The 8,889-nt window shown below is 39.2% G+C and overlaps 1 non-coding gene and 1 pseudogene across 1 annotated transcript; one reads left to right on the top strand and one right to left on the bottom strand.

Moving 5' to 3' along the window:
- The first annotated feature begins 2,777 nt into the window (after nt 1-2,777).
- On the top strand, nt 2,778-3,022 carry LOC114104803 (cyclin-dependent kinases regulatory subunit 2 pseudogene; annotated as a pseudogene).
- Nucleotides 3,023-6,588: 3,566 nt separating this feature from the next.
- LOC114104960 (small nucleolar RNA SNORA42/SNORA80 family) lies at nt 6,589-6,721 on the bottom strand. The gene has a single exon (XR_003584917.1). It is a non-coding gene; the product is annotated as a small nucleolar RNA SNORA42/SNORA80 family (small nucleolar RNA).
- Between the last annotated feature and the right edge of the window lie 2,168 nt (nt 6,722-8,889).

Here is an 8,889-nt window from a genome sequence, read left to right as displayed (position 1 = left end):
GGCTGACACAAATGTACATCCTAAGTTACATTAAGAAAAAACATTGTTTTTCCTTTTAAATGCTCATGTAGGCTGTGCTCAGGCTATACTCTCCTGCCAGGTGCAGGGCTGGGTGGTGTTGGGAGTGGGCATGTTGGCAGTTAGATTCCTCAGCTGCCACTCTTGAGGATTTGTATGAAGCCTCTTGGTTCCTTTAGCTTTCCTTTACCAGTGGTGCCATCTGCCAGGATGGGTCAGGGTCTAGCTGACCATACATGGCTTCTCTAGGATGCATCCAGGACTTTTCCATCTCCAATGACCCTCCTCTTTGCAGAATGTGCACTGGTTGGCTTCCTGCTCTCTGGGGTTCTCTCCATCTCCCTGATCAGCAGAATGGGTGACTCACCAAAGTTTCAGGGCCCAGAGAGGGGTCCCATCATTCTCTGGGTCCTGGCTGACCTTAGCAGGCAAGGGCCAAAATGTTGTCTGCTTTTTTCTTGGCCCTTTTACTTCCTTGACTTTGATCTCCAAGCATTTGGTTTTAAATACCCAGCAGGTCAGTTTCACCAATCTTAAAAATGGAAGTAACAGGTTATAACTTCAATATCTATAATTTTACATTTACCCCTTTCATTTAATTGGAATCAGTATTAGTACGAGAAGTCAGCATTACATACTGTCTGTCCTATAGGTGATAGCTTATTATCTAGAATTAACTCAGGTGGTTTTATTAGAAGCAGTACTTCTGCAAAACACTAACAGGCAACATTATAAAGTTTATAAGGAAAATACAAAATAAAATTAACTAAGCAAAAACATGTTTAATTTGTGTAATAGCTTATGAGCCAAGAAAAAAATCATAATCTTGAACCTTAGTTATATATTATATTCCCTGTTTATTGAGATCAGAGTAATCTTTACAACAAAAATCAACCTTTTGAACACAATTTTAAATGAGCTGAAGTCTAGCCTATTTTAAAGCCATTCTAAGATGAAGTAAGAAGAGGCAGAGCCTTACCTCAGGTAAGACAGGGCTTTTGACAAATAATACAACATTGCACCGGAAATAAGAATCAAAGAAAGGTGAGAGAGCTTTTATCTTTCTTTTTGTGGAACAAGTGGCAGAATGCTTCCATGTTTAACAGTGTTACCTTTAAATAGATAAGGGTCTCCTTATTACCTTCCAAAAATATATTTAAATTCCTATTCCAGTGTGAAAAGTGACACAAAATTATATATATATATATATATATATATATATATATATATATATATATATATGTATTGACAGGTTACATTATTCAGCTGTAAATCAAATGACATGAATAAATGGCAACCAAATTTGTTATTTCTTTCTTTTTTTTTTTTAAGAGAGAGAGAGAGAATTTTTAATATTTATTTTTTAGTTTTCGGTGGACACAACATCTTTATTTTATTTTTATGTGGTGTTGAGGATCGAATCCAGCGCCCGTGCATGCTAGGCGAGCGCGCTACCGCTTGAGCCACATCCCCAGCCCCCAAATTTGCTATTTCTATACAAATCTGAGACTACTGCTACAGATAATTTCAGTTTGGAAAACACTAACTTGGTAAAGTGCTCTCCCCTAAGTTTACATTTAACTAAGTTTGACTTGTAAAGTACAATTTAAAAGTACAATTTAGAATCCATAGTGTACAGTAACAATAATCACAGGTCTGCATGGGTTAGCAGAAATTGACTTAGTCAAAGCAAACATATAAGACAGGTCTTCAAATGATAGTGTGGCCCTTCTATGTCAGATATAATGTATAAAGGAGAGCACTTATTGGTTACCTTGCTGTTAAACCAGGACACAAAGAAAAGACCACCAACTCCAATTTAAATCAAATTAAAGCAACTTGTAATTCCTACCAGCCGGGGCTGTCTCTCCTGAATCCCATGGGAATAGAAGACAGCACCCCTGCTCTTTAGGAGTGCAGCTTTATAGTGCAGAAAGTTGCAAACAGGCGGGTGGGGGGCGTATCTTGAGAACTTACAGATAATAGGATTTTGACAAGCATAACACAAAGGCAAGTAGTAAGTTAATGGTCCAGCACTTAGGGAGTAAATTTAGATCCCAATATCAGAATTTATGAGGCACCACTAGAGTTTCAGAGAGGGTCATTATCTGGCCAGGGAAAGCCAGAATTTACGAGGCACCACTAAAGTTTCAGAGAGGGTTGCTATCTGTTCAGGGAAATCCAGGCATGGGTGACTTCAAGGCACGGGCAGGCATTCCAAGCAAGTTTAGAAATCGCAGTAATTTATAGTAAAGCTCAAATTAATTTTTCATGCCTTTGTGATGAGATGGCTCCCAATCTTTAGAAGAAATTAGGCTGGGTTTATCACTTGCCAGTAAACTTTCATAGTATAAACTTTTACATAATACTTAGACAATAATTAGATACAGTTCTCAGATGTATACTTATATCTAATTGTGTATATTTAGGATGTAAACTATATTGTTATAACCTAAAATAATAGTTGTTCATCTAACCAGTTATAAAATAATCATTAAAAAGACCTTAAAACAGGCACAACCCCTAATTCCTTTAAGACTTAGTTTCCTCATGTAATAAAACCTAAGAAATACAAGAAAATTATCTTGATAAACAAGAGCAGATCAATGTTTCAGACTTTGCTTCATAAAAAAAATTCACATTAAAAGCTGAGGACAGGTTTGAGTCGTTGCCCTGGCCTGAAATGGACCTGCATTCTGCTTCAACCGTTCTGCAGTCCGGGTTCCGCCTCCTTTCTGCCCCCGCTGTGCAATGGCAGTATGGCCCATAAGCAGATCTACTACTCAGACAAGTACTTCAACGAGCACTATGAGTACCAGCATGTCATGTTACCCAGAGAACTTTCCAAACAAGTACCTAAAACTCATCTAAATGTCTGAAGAGGAGTGGAGGAGACTTGGTGTCCAACAGAGTCTAGGCTGGGTTCATTACATGATTCATGAGCCAGAACCCCATATTTTTCTCTTTAGATGGACAACCTCTTCCAAAAGAGCAACAAAAATGAAGTCTATCTGGAATCATCAATTAAATCTTTCACAAATTTAATGTATATGTGTATATAAGGTAGTATTCAGTGAGTACTTGAAAAATGTACAAATCATTCATCCATACCTGTGCATGAGCTGTATTCTTCACAGCAACAGAGCTCAGTTAAATGCAACTGCCAGAAGCTTATTGTAAGGTGTTTAAGATAAAATTTCTTCTAGTCAGTTTTTTCTCTTAATATAAGTGCCTGTTTGACATTACCTGTTAGTTTTGTTAAATAAAGTTTGCATGTTGCATTTATAACCATTAAAAAAAAAAAAAGCTGAGGACATAACTCAGTTGGTAGAGTGCTTGCTTTACATGCACAAGGCCCTGGGTTCAATCCCCAGCAACACTAAAAATAAAAAAATTTGCCAGGCTTTGTGGTGCATGTCTGTAATTACAGCAGATTGGGAGGCTGAGACAGGATAATGGAGAGTTCAAAGCCAGCCTCAGCAACTCCAAGACACTAAGCAACTCAGTGAGACCCTGTCTTTAAATAAAAATACAAAATAGGGCTGGGGATGTGGCTCAGTGGTCATGTTCCCCCCTGAGTTCAATCCTGCTACCATGAAAAAAAAATTCACATTAGTTTGAACTTTGTAAAAGTTTATATTAAAGTTCAAATAACTTTGACTGACGGTGCTAATTATAGCCAATTTAATCACAGACACAAACTTTTTGAGATTTTTCCTTCCACAAACCTTCTGCAACTTACTTAGAGATTCACAACTTATTTCCTTCATCAAGAATTTTAGCACAAGTATATTACTTTACCAGACAAAATACATTCTCATCCAGAAATATTTCTTTTATCTTCTAATTTTCTGTACTAACATATATTTCCATACCTGTAACTTTCTTTCATCTTCTCTAGTTTCAGACCCTTTCTTAAATTCATAATCTGAAACAGAATTTATGAATGTTATCTGTACATTTAATTTACACAAAAAATTTTATCCAGGAGAGGGTTGAAAAATCCAACATATATTAAAAAAAATCATATATTATTTTTTTCCTCCAAGGTTGCATTCAAGGGGTTGGAGCACAGGGTATTTTTGAGTCTGACCTGTTTCTGTTATCATTATCACAATGCCATCAACTTTAAGTGAGTCCCCAACTATCAATTGTACCCACAGCCTCCTTTGGCGCTTTTTTCTTATACTAGGCCTGTTGATATGCAATTAAGGAGGTCATTTTCTTCTTTTTCTTTAGGCTTCCTTGAAGAACCCTTTGCACAGCCTGCCTACAAAACACAGGTTAGCCTTAATTTATTTTCTTTTTCTTCTGGGTGCAGGTATTTATTTTGCCAGTCTCCCCAGGCATTTAGTTTGATGGGATGCTGTTGAATAACCATGCAAAGAAAAGACCACTGGACTGGGGATATGGCTCAAGCGGTAGCGTGCTCGCCTGGCATGCGTGCGGCCAGGGTTCGATCCTCAGCACCACATACAAACAAAGATGTGTCTGCTGAAAACTAAAAAGTAAATATTAAAAAATTCTCTCTCTCTCTCTCTCAAAATAAATAAATAAATAACACTGACTCCAATTTTAAATCAAATTAAAGCAAGCTTGTATTGTGTACACAAAAGCTGGCCAGCGACTGTCTCTCCCAAACCCAGAGTAGAGATCAGCCCAGCTCTCAGGGAAAAAAAGTTTTATATAGCACAAAAAGTTTCAAAAAAGGGGATGTCTTGGGAACTTACAGCTAACAGGGTCCTGGCAAACAGAATACAAGGGCAGATAGCAGATTAATGATCTACATGGCATGGTATTTCAAGGTAGGGAATAAATTTAGATCCCAACATCAGAATTTATGAGGCACTGCTGAGGTTTCAGAGAGGGTTGTTATCTGGTCAGGGGGAGCCAGGATTTATGAGGCACCACTAAGCTTTTAGAGAGGGTTGTTATCTGGTCAAGGAGAACCAGGCATGGATGAGTTCAGAGCATGGGCAGGAATTCCAAACAAGTTTAAAAATCTCAGTAATTTATAGTAAAACAGAAATTAACTTTTCATGACTTTGTGATGAGATGGCCCCCAATCTTAAAATGGAATTAGGCTGGGTTCATCAATACTATGATAGCAAGACTTGCTTTGCCCCCAGTTATGGATATCCGTGGCCAAATGGGGTATCCTGTCAGATCTTAAAAGGGGAGACTGTTCCTGCTCCCAGGTAATAAACTGACAGTGCTGGAACCTACTGCTACATCCTTTGTGGCCAGCAGGCTCCACCCCATGGACAAAATGGACTGGAAGGCAGAGCAGAGGTCAGGTTCTCTTTGTCATTTTTTTAAAGCCCAGGCAACTTTTTTGGGATCCCCCCCCCCAGTTTAGGGCTGGTGTCCTTGACCATAGTGAGATAATCTGTGGCTGCCTGGGGCCAGACTGAGAAATGGTGCTGGGACTGCCTGCACTGGTTTAAAAGATTGAAATATTTTTTAACCCTTTCTTTGGTCCTGCTATCCTCATACACCAGAAGCAGTGCCTTTTGGCACCTTCAACTTAGTTCCTGACTCTTCAGACCCTGCATAAATGCCTGTACATCCAGAATCTTCTTCAAATACTTTACCCCAACAGACCATCTTCAACTTCAAAATTGTATAATAATCCCAAAAAAACATTCAAAGGCCAAACTGTATTACAGTAAACCATTTCTGTCTTAGACAGGCTTCTACCTATGTATGGCTCATGCAGCCAAATTCTCTCTGCTCAAGAGATTACTGGTTAAGATCAGTGTAGCATGGACCAAGAGCCAGTAACAGATACAAAAATCAGACAAGCCTCTCTTATACCTACACTTATAGGACCACTGTTACAATGCACTCCTCAGGAATGACAGGCAAGGATACAGTGGAGTACCACCCTGCACCTATAACTGCAGTCTACTTTATGCTTTGACTGTAGGCCTTGCTGCTCTGCTACTCCAACTCATTTTTAAATGGATGTGTTTCTTTCTCTTCTTCTCTCCTAGCTCCTCCCTAATTTCTCCCTGTCTCTAATCTCAGGGGGGAAACAGGATTACAGAGTTATCTGTCCTTGAGTACTCACCCACCAGAGGAACTAAATAATCCAGACTTTGGGGATGGCACCAGAAGATCTCAGAGAGGACTGTCTCCCAAATTAACAAGTGAATTACAATTTCAACAGAGAACACATGGAGTGTAGTCTTTGAATCCCTGTTTAAAAGCCCATTTCTGCTGATGAGCAGAATCACAGTCTCTCTGGGACAGGAGTCCCCTGTGTTTCTCCTTTGTGAGCAAAACAATAAAACTTTTTTCCTTTTTTCCCTCAAAACCATGTCCTCATTATTGGATTGGCATCAGGGAAAAGGACAGGGCTTTCGGCAATGCACTTACAAGCAAGGGGGAATGTATAGAACAGGCTTCCTCCTTATAAGTTGTTTATCTCAGATTTTTGTCACAATAACCGAAAGCTAATGCAATACTCTTCAACATACAGGGTATGTAGACTATTGTCAAGATTTTTTTTGTTATTTAGAAACAGGGTCTTGCTAAATTGCTGATGCTGACTTTTGTTTTGTTTTCTACTGTGCAACCCACTTCATTGCCAGCAGCCTACAGGCAGAAGCCAGGCAATGGTTCAGGGCCACAGTTGCTCTGGCATGAGACACTGTGAGAGACCCAGGGGGATGGGCCTGCCATAAATCCAAACCCATGCATCTGATGCTGTCTTTGAACTAGCAATCCTGCCTCAACCTCCCAAGCAATTGGAATTACAGGTGTGGGCAACAATGCTAGCTATGAAGTCTTGACATAACCTTGCCTTGCCAATAAGATAACTGGACACATTTGTGTCTTTTCATAATAGAATTTATTGAGTAACAATCAATTTGTAAGCTACATAACTTTCATTGGCTTTAATTCACTGAGATACTCATGCTTCATTTGGCATCAGGACTGTGGCAATCGCAAGTTCTTTTATTCCATTCCAATCTCAATTACTTATATCTATAACACTCAAGTCATACATCATACTTCACACATGACATATTTAAGTTACAGAAAGGCTAAGAAAAGCTCAAGGTTGCCACAGAGTTTCAAGAAGCCGAGCCAGGAGCAAAGACAGAACAGATACAAATACAAAAAGTCACTGTAGGTGGTCAGATAAGATTAAGAAGCAGTTTAAGAACTTGTTCAGGGTGCAGAGCTGTTCAGGTCACATAACTTGTTCAAGGACAGTCCAAGTAGTTTCATAGTGGGCCAGTCAAGCGGAGAGATCAAGCTGAGCTGAAGTCTCTGGGACAGTCAGGAATGTGTCACCTGTTGACCTCAGGATGTGTTGACTGCATAGTCCGATGAAAAGGCCAGTGTGTGCCACCATTCAACAATCTTAGGTGCTTTATGTGATTATGGTGAGGGAGTTGCATCATTGGAGATCTGGTGTGATTGAGAAACTCATGAACCTGGTTTTCCTAATATGGGTTTTGTTGATTCTTGGATTTGGATCTTTTTGAGGTACTAGGATTGAATGCAGAAGTTCTCTAATACCAAGCTACATCTCCACTCCATTGTATTTTTTATTTTGTCACAGTGTCTCTCTAAGTCACTGAGGCTGACCTTGAACTTGTGATCCTTCTTAGCAACCAGAGTCCCTGGGATTATAGGTGTCCTCCACCATACGTGGCCACGGTTGACATTTTTTATTAGCATAATTCATTTATCAATTTGTGCTTTATGATTGTGCAGCTAGGGATTATTCTTTTTTTTTTCTTTTTCTTAAGTATTTATTGTTTAGCTGGGTGCAGTGGCACAGCCTGTAATCCCAGCAGCTCAGGAGCCTGAGGCATAAGGATTGCAAGTTCAAAGCCAGCCTCAGCAATTTAGCCAGGTGCTAAGCAACTCAGTGAGACCCTGTCTCTAATAAAATACAAAATAGGGCTAGGGATGTGGCTCAGTGGTTGAGTGCCCCTGAGTTTAATTCCTGGTACTCAAAAACAAAAATTTTAAAAAATATATATATTTTTTTAGTTGTAGTTGGACACAATACCTTTATTTCATTTATTTTTATATGGTGCTGAGAATCAAACCCAGGGCCTCACATGTGCTAGGCGAGTCCTTTACCACTGAGCCACAACCCCAGCCCTAGGAGTTATTCTTTTTGATAAGTTCTATATGTCTAACTAGCTGTTATCTACTTGCCTAGACAAGTTACCAAGTCATTCTGCCTTAGCACTTGCACTCAAAATGCAGTAACTTATGTCAAACTGCTGCTTTATAAAATGGAGTAATTCAGGGAAATGAACAAACTAAAAACTGTTGTTTTGCACAAGATATAGTAATTCAGAGCAGAGCACAGTCTGCTCTCCACAATAATTGCCAAAGTAACAATTCATGTATTTCTAAATAGAAACTACAAGTCCAGGTAGTTTCAGAATTTTATACCCAGCGTGTAAAGGGAGGGGCTCAGAAGCACAGTCTGCACAAGGTCACATAAAAGCAGCTTTTTCTTTCACTGTTCTCAGCAAGTTAACCCTTCAAGGACATCAGGGGAGAAGAAGCTTCTCCCCTTTCTTTCCTCTCCCTGCCAGCTGTTACCATGGAGCCCAATTGGTAACTTTTCTTATCTTAGAAATGTAGATAACTGTGTGAAGCTCTAGCTCAAATGATATTCATAACTTTTTTTTTTTTTACCTAGAAAAAATATTAGAAAAGGATCTATCAAATGAAACAAAGAAAATGGGCTTGGGGAGTGGCTTAGTGGCAGAGTCCTTGCCTAGCATGCATGAAGCCCTGTGTTCCATCCTAGCACTGTAAAAACTAATTTTTTAAAGACAAAATAAGAAAGTGAATGTAGGGAAAAAAGAAAGTTAGTGTGGAAAAGGAGAT

Source organism: Marmota flaviventris, chromosome 3 (genome assembly GCF_047511675.1).
Source record: "Marmota flaviventris isolate mMarFla1 chromosome 3, mMarFla1.hap1, whole genome shotgun sequence".
Lineage (NCBI taxonomy): Eukaryota > Metazoa > Chordata > Mammalia > Rodentia > Sciuridae > Marmota > Marmota flaviventris.
This window is presented reverse-complemented; position numbering and strand designations above follow the sequence as displayed.